Source organism: Callithrix jacchus, chromosome 18 (genome assembly GCF_049354715.1).
Source record: "Callithrix jacchus isolate 240 chromosome 18, calJac240_pri, whole genome shotgun sequence".
Taxonomy (NCBI): Eukaryota; Metazoa; Chordata; class Mammalia; order Primates; family Cebidae; genus Callithrix; species Callithrix jacchus.
In genome coordinates, this window is record NC_133519.1 from 28,305,557 (window position 1) to 28,321,752 (window position 16,196).

At 39.9% G+C, this 16,196-nt stretch overlaps 1 protein-coding gene and 2 pseudogenes across 13 annotated transcripts in view; 1 reads left to right on the forward strand and 2 right to left on the reverse strand.

The window, feature by feature from the left end:
* RABGAP1L (RAB GTPase activating protein 1 like) overlaps positions 1-16,196 on the reverse strand; it is a 737,216-nt gene that overhangs the window by 140,972 nt on the left and 580,048 nt on the right. The gene's annotated exons all lie outside the window — the stretch shown is intronic.
* LOC100397479 (small ribosomal subunit protein eS24 pseudogene) lies at positions 423-965 on the reverse strand (annotated as a pseudogene). Its single transcript, XR_013529502.1, has one exon. The product of XR_013529502.1 is annotated as a small ribosomal subunit protein eS24 pseudogene (transcript).
* LOC118149273 (NADH dehydrogenase [ubiquinone] 1 alpha subcomplex assembly factor 4 pseudogene) lies at positions 6,417-7,253 on the forward strand (annotated as a pseudogene).

Consider the following 16,196-nt stretch of genomic DNA (forward strand, 5'->3'; position numbering starts at 1 on the left):
CAGGTGTGGTGGCATATACCTGTAATCCCAGCTACTCGGGAGGCTGAGGTAGGAGAATCGCTTGAACCTGGGAGGCAGAGGTTGCAGTGAGCCAAGATCATGCCATTGCACACCAGCTTGGGCAACAAGAGTGAAACTCTGTCTCAAAAAAAAAGTGTCTTTGACTTGAGCCTTTCTTTTTGAAAACCTGCTTTTAAGAGACTCTCAAGAGCCAAGTCTTTGTTTAATAGAGGCAGAAAACAAGGCCCATAAAAGTGGAATGCTTACTTCTGGATCCTATGAAATCCCAGGTGGAATTTAGACTCATGTGATGTAAGAGCCGGGCAGGGCTTCTGGAGTCCTCTAACTTAATTGCTTATGTCAAAGGCCCTGTATCACATAGCTATTCAGCGGCAAAATTAAGATGTAAAGCAGCCCTTCTAACTCTTTTTTTTTTTTTTTTTTTTCACACAAAAGTTTTTAGTTTATTAATAAGCTTCTCGTGAAAAATCCACAACGGCCATAGATAACATCATTGCGGCACCTTTTACTCCTTCGGCTGTGTTCCAATCTCCAGCTCACTTTTTGCCAGCACCAACATTGGCCTTTGCAGTCCCCCTGACTTTCTTCATTCTGTTCTTGCGTTCCTTTCGTTGCTTTCTTGAGGTCTTCTTCTTCTCATACAGGCCATGTCTTGCAAGTCTATGTTTGGGTTCATTTTTCTTTGCATAATCCAGGGAATCATAAATCATGCCAAAGCCAGTTGTCTTGCCACCACCAAAATGAGTTCTGAATCCAAATACAAAAATGACATCCGGTGTGGTCTTGTACATTTTAGCTAGTTTTTCCCGAATTTCTGTCTTAGGCACTGTTGCCTTCCCGGGGTGAAGGACATCAATGACCATTTGTTTCCTCTGAAGTAGTCGGTTGGTCATGAACTTTCTAGTGCGGATAGTTACTGTGTCGTTCATGATGGCGGCCTATCCTTAGACAGCCAAGGAGGAAAAGAGCAGCCCTTCTAACTCTTAAGCAAAGGCCCTAATGGAAGCTAAAAGCATGTCTTGTCCTTGGTTTATGTCTAGGATACAGTTATTTCTAGTGTTCTACAGGGCACAACTGAACTCTTGGACCGAATAAGGTGGGAAGAAGTTTCCTCCAGTGTCTTTAGACTGGAGAAGCTCTAAGCTTGAATGATGCCATCAGAGTGGTCTACCTGGCTGTCTGGTTCAGACTTTCTATGACCCTCCAGAATAAGGCCGGAAATGGATGGATCTCTACTACTAGAATTAGGCTTAATGGTAATTCAACTTTCCACATTTCATATAAAACCAGGTTTCCTGGTTTTATGTAATTTGTCCTTTGTTATCACAGGGAAAATAGAATTTGAAAAGGGTTTACATAGGAAAGGAAGAGGGAGCATTTAAAAAAGCATTTATGGGATGGGTGTGGTGGCGTACTCCTGTAGTCCCAGCACTTTGGGAGGCAGAGGTGAGTGGGTTGCTTCAGGTCAGGTGTTCGAGACCAGCCTGGCCAACATGGCAAAACCTCGTCTCTATTAAAAATTAGCCAATGTGGTGGTGCGCCCTGTCATTCCAGCTACTCAAGGCTGAGGCAAGAGAACCACTCAAACCTGGGAGGCAGAGGTTACAGTGAGCCAATATCATGCCACTGCACTCCAGCCTGGGTGACAGAGTGAGACTCTGTCTAAAAAAAAAATAGCATTTATATTGAGCCTACTGCAGTTATAATTTAAAAGGCAAAAGGTATTTCTATTCACTGGTGGAATCTATAAATCTATCACATTTCCTGCTTGCTTAGGCCCTTAAGGGTCTAAATGATTTCCTGAGTTAAAACTAGGTAATGGAAAAATATTAAGAATAATAGTCATCTAGTGAGATAAGCATTTGGCATTTATGAATCCAAAACATATTATTGCTCACAATTCCCTTCAGTAATTTATATAGTTTCTAAAGGAATAATCTCACTTTTTACAATGAAAGATCTTTGCTTAATAAAACATAGTAAGGCACTTCCCTTAGTGTTTTATGAATAAGGGCACACCTCTGTGACATTCTCCAACCTCAGCACATATGTAATATAAGGTATGCAACTGTATTACCTGCTTTCCTGCCAAACCATTCATGAAGTTGATGAACAAAAAATAAAAACAAAATCATGAGGTCAATAATATTACTGTGACAAATATGAGACTTTTGTATTTAAGTGACAGAAATTGTTATTTAAGCTTATTATGCCACCTATTTGCAATACTGTCCCACAGCTGCAGATATCCAAATTAGTTAAAGCAAATTAGTATGCTGATGCTGGATGTACCATGGGCAGCCTGCAATCTGACATTCATTATGCTTCTTTATCTTTGTGGATTGTACCTCATTGTTGACCATCAGCATTCCTCTGTTGCATCTGTTATAAGGTAGAGGATTCAAACTCTATTTAGCCCAAGAGAGAAGCATTATTCAAAAGATAAACATGCCAGAGGAAAACCCCAAATGCAAGAGGGAGCCACACATGACCTTGAGGTGATCCGTACCATAGCTCCCTTTCTTTAGCAAAGCTCTTCAAGAGTTATCTTAGAAAATAATCTACCAGAGCCAAGTTTGGGCTTTGGAACAAAGCTAGCCTTTGAAATGAGACCCTGGAGTATGACTTTTAAGGAACTCACCTCACACAGCTCACTTGTGAGTTATGTATAACTCTGAAACCTAAGCCCAGCAGATTTAAATTTCTTTTGAAATAATATTTGCAAAATACGGTTTACACAGAAAATAAAGCTCAGTATAATTTGACTAGATGATGTCAGGCATATTTTATTGGATGTAAAAACAAAACAAAACAAAACAAAAACCCAGCCTCCTTTCTTTCAAGTGGTATTCTTATCACATTATGCAAATTATTACCTTTTTATAATTGACACCAGTGATAAAGCCATTTTATGTGTTTTGGCATAGACCATTAATATAATTTTTGCTACTCTAAATGCCTCTATGCACAACGGAATCAGCAATAATACAATTTCCTTCATTTTAGAAAGATCATATTAAAAAACGAAACAAAGTAAAACATTTAATTCCATTTCCTAAAGATAAATAACAAACTTCTGCTAAAAATAATCAATATTATCTTTAAAGAAACTTGATTATCCTAACAATATAGAAACATTTTTCTACTAGCGACACTCCTTTACAGTAATTAAAATCAGTTGTTTAAATTTTCCTTCATAGGTTCTCCTTTTTAAATTTTCATTTATTATTATTACTATTAATTAATTTATTTATGTTTTTGAGATGGAGTCTTGCTCTGTCACCCAGGCTGGAGTGCAGTGGTGCGATCTTGGCTCACTGCAACCTTCACCTCCCAGGTTCCAGCAATTCTCCTGCCTCAGCCTCCTGAGTAGCTGAAATTAAAGGCACACGTGACCACGCCCAGCTAATTTTTGTATTTTTAATAGAGATGGGGGTTCACCATGTTGGCCAAGCTGGTTTCTAACTCCTGACCTTGTGATCCACCCACCTTGGCCTCCCATAGTGCTGGGATTACAGGCATGAGCCACTGGGCCTGATCACTTAAAAAATTTTTTTGAGAACAAGTCTCACTCTGTCACCCAGGCTGGACTGCGGTGGCATGATCTTAGCTCACTGCAGGCTCTGCCTCCCAGGTTCAAGCAACTCTCCTGCCTCAGCCTCCCAAGTAGCTGGGATTACAGGCATGTACCACCACACCCAGCTAATTTTTTGTATTTTTAGTAGAGATGGGGTTTCACCATGTTGGCCAGGGCTGATCTCGAACTCCTGGCCTCAGTGATCTGCTGCCTCAGCCTCCCAAAATTTTGGGATTACAGGCGTGAGCCACCATGCCCAGCCGGGTTCTACTTTTATCATAGATAAATCGTTTTATAGCTTATACACTGTATATAAGGCAGAAACATTCCCTGACCTCAGCAGGCTTACAATAAGCCTCTGAAGTCATCTAAGACAGAAAAACTGGACCATGTAACTTACTGGCAAAAAGAAAAAGCATAAAAACTCAGTATCAGAGATTCATAGTCTTATTGCACTTGATAATGATGCTATGGACTCCTGACGCTGACTTGCAGCATTTCTGTTGAGTGCTTTCTCTACGCAGAATGTGAAGTGATGGGAATCACAGAAGTAATTCCCCACACTCTTGAGTCCTCTGACACTCTTCAGTGACCTTTACAGATATGTTTCTTCTCTGTGGTTCTCAAAGTTACTTTTTCCAGGTAAAAGTGTACAAAAGTACCATCAATTAACAAAAAGTAAATAATGGCTTCCCACACTGTTAAATTAAAAGAATGAAATGAAAGGTATGTTCTGGTATAGAGCAACTTAAAAGGTAAACTATGCTTATTCAGTCTTGGATAAAACTGTCAATGGAACAAAATTGGGTTGATTAAAGTAAAACTCTCGAAAAAGTAAAATAGTCAAAGAATTTCAGTGTTACTTGACTGCACTATCATATCAGGAATTTCTCTCATGACCACTTAAATCCCAATCACAGAAACCCAGGAATTTTTAGAAAGGTAGGAGTTAATTTTCTAAGATATCCAAAGAAAAGGCCAGGTGTACTGGCTCACATCTGTAATCCCAACACTTTGGGAGGCTGATGTGGGAGGACTGCTGTAGCCCAGGAGTTTGAGACCAGCCTGGGCAATCACAGGGAGACTCTGTCTCTACCAAAAAGGAAGAAGAAGAAAAGAAGAAGAAAAGAAGAAGAAAAGAAGAAGAAAGAAGAAGAAAGAAGAGGAAGAAGAAGAAGAAGAAGAAGAAGAAGAAGAAGAAGAAGAAGAAGAAGAAGAAGAAGAAGAAGAAGAAGAAGAAGAAAGCAGTGCATGGTGGCAGGAGTCTGTAATCCAAGCTACTCAGGAGGCTAAGATGGGAAGATTGCTTGAACCTGGAAGGTCAAGGTTGCAGTAAGTGGTGATCGCACCACTGTACTCCAAGCATGGGTGACAGAGCAAGGCCCTATCTCAAAAAGAAAAAGCAAAAAAAAAAAAAAGGAAAAATAAACGCCAACTTCTTCATTGAAAATACAATATTATTTAAAACAGAAATGCCAAAAAAAAATCCTTCTAAGACTATAATCTGAAAAGAGGAAAAGACTGAGACAGGTATAAAAATTCATTCTCTACCAAATTGAAGAAAGTAATGAAAAGACAGCATAGCATATTCGACTTATGGCACCAGAGGAAATAATGTGGCCTCTGACTGACACATGACCCTGTCCTACGTGCTCTGCAGCTGCTTTGGCACTACCCACCATACCCAGATGGGAGGGAATACGGCTCCCATCACTAAAGCCTCTAAAAGCCCATATGTATCTAAGTTTTAGGACATAATTTTACGCTATTAGTTTCTACTCCTATATAACAAATTTAGCAGCTAAAAACAATATCCATTTATTATCTCACATCTCTGTAGGACAGGAGTCCCAAGAAGGCTCTGTGAGGCTCTGCTCAGGGTATCACAAAGCCGAAATCAAGATGCCTGTTGGGCTGGATTCTTATCTGGAGACTGGGGAAGAATCCACTCTTAACCTCTTTTAAGTTGTTGACAGAGCTAGTTCCTTGATGTTGCAGGAATTCGACCAGTTTCCTTCCTAGCTGTAAGCTGGGAGCTGCCCTTAGCTCTTCAAAGCTACGTGCCTTCTTTCTCAAGTGGTCTCCTCCATTTCCGAAGCAGCGATTGCACATTGCATCCTTCTCATACTTCCAGTCTCTTTGATTTTCCCTCCTGCCATTAGCCAAAGAAAGCTCTCTGCTTTTAAGGCTCATATGATTCCATCAGGCCTACCGAGATAATTTAGGCTTGAATCTCCCTATTTTAAGGTCAACTGTGCCATGTTGCATAACATAATCACAGAATCGGTAATACAGCATCACATTCATGATGGTTGCAGGAATTACGGTGGACATCTTTGCGGGAGAGAGGTATTTAAGAAATTACGCCTACTACATTTACTGAGAACTTAAGGTAAACATAAGAACAAACGTCAAATAGTGTTGTCAACTTATTCAAATGTAAAACAAAGATGTTCTGAATTCCTCATACTTGGATGAGTGCCATATGCAAATGGTACAAAATAGAAAAGGCATAAAAGATATACTGGAAAAAGCAAGACTTCTTTTTAATAATGTCCCTCAGCCCCAGTTGCATTCCCTGGGAATAATAACCGTTTACTAGTTTCTCATGTGTCCTTCCAGAGATATCCACATTTATTAAAGTGTATGTGTTTGGGAGGACTGGACTGATTTATTCCTGGACTGATTTATTCCTGAAATTCCCCTGTTAAATCACCAAGGCTTCAGTAGAAGAAAGCTATTCTCGGGTGCCCTGGAGGTTTCTTGTGCCTGTGTTTCCATGTGCGGCATGAACCTGAGGGCATCATGTTATGAGGAGATGGGAGCTACGATGACTCGCAGGATCGGGAATTTCAACCTAGAGAACCGAGTGAAACGGGAAATCAGCAAGATGAAGCCCTCTCCTGCTCCCAGGCACCCCTCTACCAACAGCCTCCTGCGAGAGCAGATTAGTCTATATCCAGAAATTAAGGGAGAGATTGCTCATAAAGATGACAAGCTGCTATCATTTCTAAAAGATGTGTATATTGATTCCAAAGACCCTGTGTCTTCCGTGCAGGTAAAAACTGATGAAACACATCAAGAGACAAAGGAATTCAGATTGCCTTTCGGCCAAGACTTTGATATGATAAATATTAAGAGCATTCCCAAAGGCAAAATTTCCACTGTAGAAGCACTGACACTTCTCAATAATCATAAAGTTTATCCAGAAATATGGACTGCTGAGAAAATAGCCCAAGAATACCATTTAGAACAGAAAGATGTGAATTTCCTTCTTAAATATTTTGTTACCCTTTTTTTTTTTTTTTTTTTTTGAGACGGAGTTTCACTGTTGTTACCCAGACTGGAGTGCAATGGCACGATCTTGGCTCACCGCAACCTCCGCCTTCTGGGTTCAAGCAATTCTCCTGCCTCAGCCTCCCAAGTAGCTGGGACTACAGGCGCGCACCACCATGCCCAGCTAATTTTTGTATTTTTAGTAGAGACGGGGTTTCACCTTGTTGACCAGGAGGGTCTGGATCTCTTGACCTCGTGATCCACCCACCTCAGCCTCCCAAAGTGCTGGGATTATAGGCGTGAGCCACCACACCCAGCCCAATATTTTGTTACTTTTGAAGTCAAAATCTTCCCTCTTGAAGACAAGAAAGCAATATAATCAAAATGAAGAAAACCACAAAAATGTCCTATGTGTACTCCTCATCCTGCATATTTTCTCATTTTTTGCATATTAAATTATGTCAATTACCAAGTGTTTAATGCTCTCTAATTGTGAGAGCATATTCTTAATATTTATTGAGCTCCTGACTTTTCAGGATTGCCATAGAATGTATTTTCTTTTAATTTGGTTTAGGCATATTTCCTGTGCACATGTCAGCATGACTAATCAGTACATCTTTACCTTTATTACAAGTAAAAGAGTTAATGTGTTATTTTAGGCACATCATACCAACTTTTAAATTGGTCATATGACCCTTTGGGAAATGTCCTGAATCCCTCATTTAAGTTTTACTTTCCAGTTTGGGAGTTTAGCTCATTCTTCATATGTGATAGTGAAAGTAAAAGCTTTCCTGACTCTTTAAGACTGACATTTTCTTCTTAGGGAAAGAGACTAATAGCGAGGTAGACTAATAATATTTCCCAAATAAAGACACACAGGAGAAAATTACAAACCAATAGAATCTAATTAAAATTACTACTCCAGGAAGTAAGAAGTATCGAGGATTTATTTTATTTTGAATTGGTTTTAAGTATGGAATAATTGTCTTTACAGTTATAAAAATGAATTAGTGACGTTTACAAAATGTTGGGAATTTTTGCTTTGACAAACAAATAGGTAAGTCCCACGGCCTTCAGAAGCAGGCCACAGTAGAAACTTTCGAAAATGTAACATTTCCCTGGATTTAACAGGGAAATAGAAAAATTTAAAGAATAATTAAATAAAAAGCTATGGTAAGTGAAATCTGGTGATTATATATAGTTTCAGATGTTAACAGTAGTTGAGGGAAGAGAGAAAAAATCGCAAGTAGAAGAAGAGAACAGGATCACTGAAAGGGACTTGAGAAACTGCCGCTTCCTCCATTTTAGCAAACTTATTAGCACAGCATGTAGCAGTCCTAAGATCTTGAGTTTAGCTCTGCCTCATATATTAGTATTGTGGGATCTTTGGGAGACTGTATCCTCTCTGAGACTGAATTTCTTCTATAAAATGAGCATAATGCCACCTTACTTAAATTTAAGGGTTATCATGAAGATAAATGATATCATGAAGATACATAAATGACTACAAAAGACAAAGCAAATATAAATTATCTTTTGCAGTGGTGAAAAAGGTGCCAGGGGAGAATAAGACTTAAGGTTCTGTAGTTTATGACCTAACCAGGCCCAGATTTTAGGTTTTCAAATCCTAGTAGTATGTTTTTTCTGTTGTGCCAAAAAGCAGCATACTGAGAAGAGGGAAAAGGTATGAATTATGGGTACATTAGGGTTATCAGTGTGCTTCTGAGGGAAGACAGGCATCACTACTTCGCAGAGATGCCCCTGGAACTGATATAGGAGATGCTGAAGAATTCAACATGATGAGGGAATGAGGCATTTGTAGTAATGCTGAGAACAGAAAAATGGACTAAGTGAAAAATTTGTGAGCATGTCTTTGAATATAGGTTGGTTATGTGACCAAACTATACCTAGTTTATTTTTGGTTTAACACAATAATTCTTTTAAGAAAACATGAAATAACTACTCAATATAAAATGCATTTTTTTTTGAGATGGGAGTCTCACTCAGTCGCCCAGGCTGGATGGAGTACAGTGGCATGATCTCAGCTCACTGCAACTTCTGCCTCCTGGGTTCAAGTGATTCTCCTGCCTCAGCTTCCCAGTAGCTGGGATTACAGGCACACGCCACCATGCCCGGCTAATTTTTGGGGATTTTTAGTAGAGAAGGGGTTTCACCAAGGTTTGAGGCCAGGCTGGTCTCCAACCCCGGACCTCAAATGATTCTCCCACCTAGGCCTCCCAAAGTGCTGGGATTATAGGTATGAGCCACCATGCCCAGCTAAAATGCATTTTAAAACTTCTATAAATCAGTGAAAACTTCCTGTCTTTTGTCATAATGGTCACTAGTTGAATCACTAGTCCTGCTATTTCTGAGCCATCTTCTATTGATATCTACATTGTGGTTAGGCAGGTGTTACGTGGTTTCACATGATAAAATAAAGAACTTTCCATATCCAAAAAAAAAAAAAAGAGAGAGAGAGAGAGAGAAAGTTATTCTATGATAAAAAGTTTAGATCTTCTAGTTATCTGAGGTTAGTATTGATCATTTCTTTTCTTTTCTTTTTTTTAAAGATGGGGTTTCACCATCATGGCCAGACTGGTCTTGAACTCCTGACCTAAATTGATCCACCCACCTCAGCCTCCCAAAGAGCTGGGATTACAGGCATGAGCCACCACACCTGGCTAGTATTGATCATTTCAACTTTCCTAAAAAATCATCCATTTCTTTCAGGTTCTCAAATTAATTCACACAGGATTAAGCAAAATATTTTCTTAGGATTCTCTATTTCTATCATTTCCCCATTATTTCTGTTTACGCTCTTTCCTGTCTACTTTTTTATTTTATAAACTTAATATCCTATTTAAAAACATAATAAGCTTTTTTATTTATCTGACCAATTTTTGGCTAATTTATTAACTTCTACTTTTATTCCCTTCTTTTGCTTTTTTATGTTGATAATTTTTCTAACTTTGAGTTAGATATTTAATGCAGTTATGTTCTTTCTTCATTAAGATAAGTGCTTTTGAACTCTATTTTAGTTCTGTCCCACAAGTTCTAATATGTAGTGTTTTCATTATGCTTTTGTCTGAGATGTTCTATAACTTGTTTGGTTTCCTCTGTGATCTAAGAATTATTTTAGTAGAAATTTTAAAATGTCCAGGTGATATTCTTTTTCTTAAATTCTAGTTTTATTGCAATGAGATCAGAGAATGCTGTATATATTTACTTTGCCTTTTGCAATTCTTTGAAATTTTCTTTATGGTCTATTTTTATAAAAAAATTTTTTTGCCCTCCATGTTGTCAGGCTGGTCCCAGGATTATAGGTGTGAGCCATTGTGCCCAGCCATTTTTGTGAATTTGACATCCTTAGTTTTCAGGATACAAAGCTTGACAAATACCAAATATTTACTTCATTCATTATTTTATTTATTTGCACTTTCTTTCTCTCTTTTTTTTGAGACAGAGTCTCAATGTATCACCAAGCTGGAGTGCAATGGCACCATCTTGCTCACTGCAACCTTCAACTCCCTGTTCAAGCGATTCTCCTGCCTCAGCCTCGAGTAACTGGGATTACAGGCATGCACCCTATGCCCAACTAATAAGAATAAACATTTCTTACCACTTTTACATAACAATTATTCTTTATATTTTCTGTAGTTTTTGCTTTATGGATGCTTAATGCCCTGCTGCTGCTTTGAATGATCCCTCATTGCCTTACTTAAAGTTTTTCCTCTAAATTCAATCCTGTCTGATAATAAAGATATAATCTCTACTTTTTTTGTGTTTTTCCATGTCTTCCATCTTATCTATGTAATTCCTCATTGAGTCTATTACCCTGCTGCTGCTTTTTTTTTTTTCTTTTTTTACAGACAGTCTCACTCCGTTGCCCAGGCCAGAATGCAATGGCTCAATCTCAGCTCACTGCAACTTCCACCTCCCGGGTTCAAGCAATTCTCCTGCCTCAGCCTCCCAAGTAGCTGGAATTACAGGTGCCCGCCACCACACCCAGCTAATTTTTTTTTTTTTTGTATTTTTAGTAGAGATGGGGTTTCAAGCTCCTGACTTCAGGTGATCCTCCTGCCTCAGCCTCCCAAAGTGTTGGGATTACAGGTGTGAGCCAAAGTGCCCAGCCCCCTGCTGCTTCTTTATACCGTAGGAAGGCCAAGAAAGTTCCTGCTGCCAGTTCACAAATCCTATCCCATAATCTAAATTGGGCATTATTGGTTTTGCCCCCTAGAAAGTTCTGCCAGCTTTGTGTGAGTTCTGTAGCTGTGGGCATTTTTAACTGCATTTATCATTCTTCATCACATTTTGTAGTCTGGGGTTGCACATGTATCTTTCTTTGAAGAAAGGGGTTCAAGTTTCCACCATTTTGTTCTCTTAGTGCCCCTGGATAATTTATAAGGAAGAAGGAAAATGATGCTGTAATCTTTGTTCTGTCATTTTAAAATCAGAATCTAGAATTTATCTTTTGCCAATCCTCCCCTTCTATCCCATTTTCTTTGTCATGCTTTCTGGCCAAAGGCTATGCTGCTCTGCACTCTGCAGATGTTCTAGATAACAGTATGTTCTGGTCCTTAGTCCCCTAAATGAGAATGGCCTATCTAATATAGTATAATAGTTAAGCTTTCCTCAGTCCTGATAACCAACATTATGCATATATTATCTGGTTCCTTGAAATTCCTCCCATTGTTTTTTGTGTGTTCTATACTGCCTATATCTACCACTCCCAGAAGTTTCTGAAAATCCAACTCTTGTCTCTAACCTGTGTCTCTCTCTTCAGTTCAGTTTAGTCTGCCTGAAAAAATATTTTTACCAGGCAGTTCAAAGCTGCTACTAAACCTGAAGACAAAACCATAGCTGGGCCATATTACATACTCAATAGTATTTCACCTATTATATACAAAGTCTTCTCCTGGGAATTGGTGAGAGATACCAAGATAAGTGCTTCAGGAGCTGATAATCTAATAGGGGAGAAAGAAAAAAATATTGTTCTGAAGTTGTTTTGCTAAATGCACATTTCTGTGTAGTCTCCTCAGTGGCAACATGCGTTATTAGTGTTAGCCATCTTTCTCTGAGCCCTCCCTATAATGCATCACCTCTCTTAAACAATTAGGATTATATACATTGCTTTTTCTTATTCAAGGTCAGTATGTTCTTGGGTGGCCACAAAACTGTTATTGTTCATTGGTCCTTGCCTTGGCAACAGAGACAAAATAAAAAACATCGAACTCATAGAGTAGTCATGTAAATCAGGATCCTCTGACTACAAAGAATAAAGACTCTCTAAAGTTGTCTCAAGTATCTGTGTGTGGATGTGTATGTGAGAGGGGTAACTGGAAACCGTTATTGTAAGGCTTCACATGAAAATAAGGAACAGAGGTATGTTGTGTGGCTAGGCCTTATGGAAGCTCATGGAAAGTCATTTAACCAGGTCTCATGAGAGTACGGGAACATAGATGGAGAATTTCAAGTTGTAATTTCAAGTTTTAATTTCAAGTTGCTCAGAATCCAGTAGATAAGTAATGATGTAGTTGGTTATTTATCCCCTTGGCAGCGGTAATTTGTTGACCATCCTCTTCCCGTACAGATATAATTTAAATATTTGTATCTACCCTCACCCCACCAACACACACACACACACACACACACACACACAAAAAAGTTCATGACCTAGCTCCTACTTACTTGTCACTCTTGCTTATTCATGGCTTCTACTGACTCATGTCATTTTGTCTGTCTTTTTTTTTCTGGTTAAGCAAGTGGTGTTGGCTATCAAATAATGCTATTTCAAATTAAACATTTCCTAAGAGAGAACATCTGATCAGTTCACTATGTCGTTATCATCAGTTAGATAAAACACGTGTACTAGGTCATTAAATCTGTCAGCCTTCAAGCTACCTGACTGCTTTAGGTCAAATTTTCTGAGTGTGGTCAAGATAGTAAAGTCATACAATATAGAATATGGCCACCTATATGTAACTGCCTAGAGTTAATATCCTTAGCAAGAGGCTACAGGTAAGACCTCCTAGAAAAGGACTCTTGGAGGCTGGCTCACACCTGTAATCCTAGCACTTTGGGAGGCCAAGGCAAGCATATCACCTGAGGTCAGGAGTTCGAGACCAGCCTGACCAACATAGAGAAACCCTGTCTCTATTAAAAATACAAAATTAGCCAGGCTGAGGCAGGAGAATCGCTTGAACCCGGGAGATGAAGGTTGCAGTGAGCCGAGATCGCTCCATTGCACTCTAGTCTGGGCAACAAGAGTGAAGCCCCGCCTTAAAAAAGAAAAGAAAAGGACTCTGGTTATACAGATACTTCTAGATTGGCCTATCCAATATAGTATAATAGTTAAGCTTTCCTCAGTTTCGATGAACATTATGCATGTTATCCTAGGTACTCTATGATTAGCAAGAAACATTAGTCTTCTGAAACAGATTTGCTCATTTTATTGCAATTTGTACTTACATGTAAACACTGCCAAGATAAATGTCCATATGCTATACCACCAAAGGCATGAGAACTTAGCCTGGCCAGCTAGAAACTTTTTGGAAAGAGTTATATCAAATAGCTACTACTGTTAGTTTACAAGGAGTTATAGGGTTTAATATATCTACTTCTATAAAAAGACGATTCATTCACTAGGGTCAAACACTAGTATACCTAGAATAAATGAGGGATTACTTATAATTACATTTCTACCATCTAAGATCATACAGACCAAAGCCTTTTTATTTCACTTTTGACAATTCAGAACTGAATTCAGGTCTGCTCATCACAATCCCTATGGGAATAGGTTTTATTATCATCCTATAAAATAGGAAAGAAAATAATGCTAGATGCTAATAATGCCATCACTCTAGATTAAGGGTATACTAGATTAAGAGAATAGACTCTCCTATTGTTTTAGAATTTCAACCAGGACACAGCTGTAAACTTCAGCCTGGGCTGGCATCTGAACTGAGACGATAAATGCCATATTTGGCATAGCATTTTTGTGTCCAAATCTAACCATATGCCACTGGAATTGAAGAGGAGGCAATTCTCCACAGGGCCAGAATGTACTCCTTTAAAGCTCCCCTGGAGGAATGCTCTTCCACCTGTCCCTGTGTGTGAGATTTGCCCAATTCTTGTAAAATTGTGAACTCTACCAATCATAAAATAATCTGGTAATTTTTTAGAGTACACAAGTTGAAGATATATTCATCAAAGGTGATATAAACTTAAGTGAGATCCTTACACAATAAACATCATAATAAGTTTTTCATAAAAATATTTTCAATTTTCAGGTAATGACCTGTAACTTATGGACCTATTACTGATGTGGTTAAAAAGAAATTCTTTATAGTGAATAATATAGAAAATTCATTCTATAAGGAGCATTATTTTCTTTTATTTTATTTTTTGAGACAGAATTTCGCTCTTGTTGCCGGGGCTGGAGTACAATGGCATGATCTTGGCTCACTACAAACTCCACCTCTCAGGTTCAAGCCATTCTCCTAACTCAGCCCCCCAAGTAGCTGGGATTACAGCCATGCACAACCACATCCAGCTAATGTTTGTATTTTTTGTAGAGATGGGGTTTCACCATGTTGGCCAGGCTGGTCTCAAACTCCTGATCTCAGGTGATATGCCCACCTTGGCATCCCAAAGTGCTGGGAATACAGGCATGAGCCACTGCACCCAGCCTGGAACATTATTCTTATTAGTCAGATACATACCATACTACATTCAGCATTCATTTGGTTTTAATCCAAAGAGTTACAGAGCAGGGGAGGGATCCAAGATGGCCGATTAGGACCAGCTCAGGATTGCAGATCCCAGTGAAAGCACAGAGAGTGAGTGAGCGTGGCATTTCCAGACGGATTTTTATTGTCCACAGACCAGGAGATACCCAGGCGGAGGAGCCCCACAGGTCACCAGCATGGCTGTTTTGGCCAGTGTGGCTGTTTTGCCGGTGCCCTGGGGTGGCAGTTCTCTGTACAAAATACACAGGTCTGGGTGCCATTTTAGCTGGTGATTGGAGCTCCGGGAAGGCAGAGTTGCCCATTCATCTTATTAAAAAGGGGACTGAAACAGGGAGCGAGGCCAGGAAATTCCTGGGCAAAAAGTGCCACGAATCTCAGTGCCACTGTTTCAGCCGGCAAAGTGGGTCACCACACGGGAAATCATACAGATCCTGGCGACTTTTCAACCTGGGAGAGAGTCGACTGTCCAACTGAAAAAAAAGGCTCTGCAGCAGGGAGCCAGGTGATCAGGCTCAGCTGGTCCCACCCTCACAAAAAACCAGCGATTAGAAATGCTCTGGGTTGAGAGTTTCACACAAAGCACAGCTGAACCCGGGAAGGTCCAGCTCTGTGGGGGAGGGGCATCCACCATTACCGAGGCTCTCCACCACTACGGAGGTAGTCCACCATTGCTGAGGCAGCCCGCCATTACAGAGAGAGTCTGCCATTATAGAGATGGGCCACCATTGTCAAGGCAGTTCTAACTACACCTGTATAAATAGGACCACACGGAAGTTCACACGGCAGCTGGGCAGAGCCCACAGCAGCTCAGCAAAGCATCTGCAGGCAGACAGTGACTAGGCTGCCTCCTTGCTGGGTGGGACAGCCCTGAAAAAAAAGGCAACAGTACAATGAAGACTCATAAATAAAGCCCTAACTCCCTGGGACAGAGCACCTGGGGAAAAAACAGTGTTTATGAGTTCTGCTGCAGCAGACTTAAACGTACCTGCCTAGCAACTCTAAATGAACGGAGCTCACAGATCAGCACTTGAGCTCCTATAAAGGACAGACTGTCTCCTCAAGCAGCTCCCTGACCCCTGTATATCCAAAGAGTCACCTCATAAAGGAGACCTCAGACTGACATTTGGCAGGTATCCTTCTGGGACAAAGATAGAAGAAGAAACTGGCAGCAACCCTTACTATTCTACAGTGGCTGCAGGTGATCCCCAGGCAAGCAGGGCCTGGAGTGGACCTCAGCAGTCCTACAGCAGAGGGGCCAGACTGTTAGAAGGAAAACTAAGAAACAAAGAAATAACTTCATCATTGACAAACTGGACGTCCACTCAGAGACCCAATCTGAAAGTCAACAACTACAAAGACGACAGGTGGATAAATACACAAAGATGGGAAGAAACCAGCGCAAAAAGGATGAAAACACCCAAAACCAGAACCCTCTCCTCCTACAAGGGATCACAACTCCTCACCAGCAGGGGAACAAGGCTAGATGGAGAATGAGTGTGATGAAATGACAGAATCAGGCTTCAGAAGGTGAGTAATAAGAAACTTCTGTGAGCTAAAAAAACATGTTCTAACCC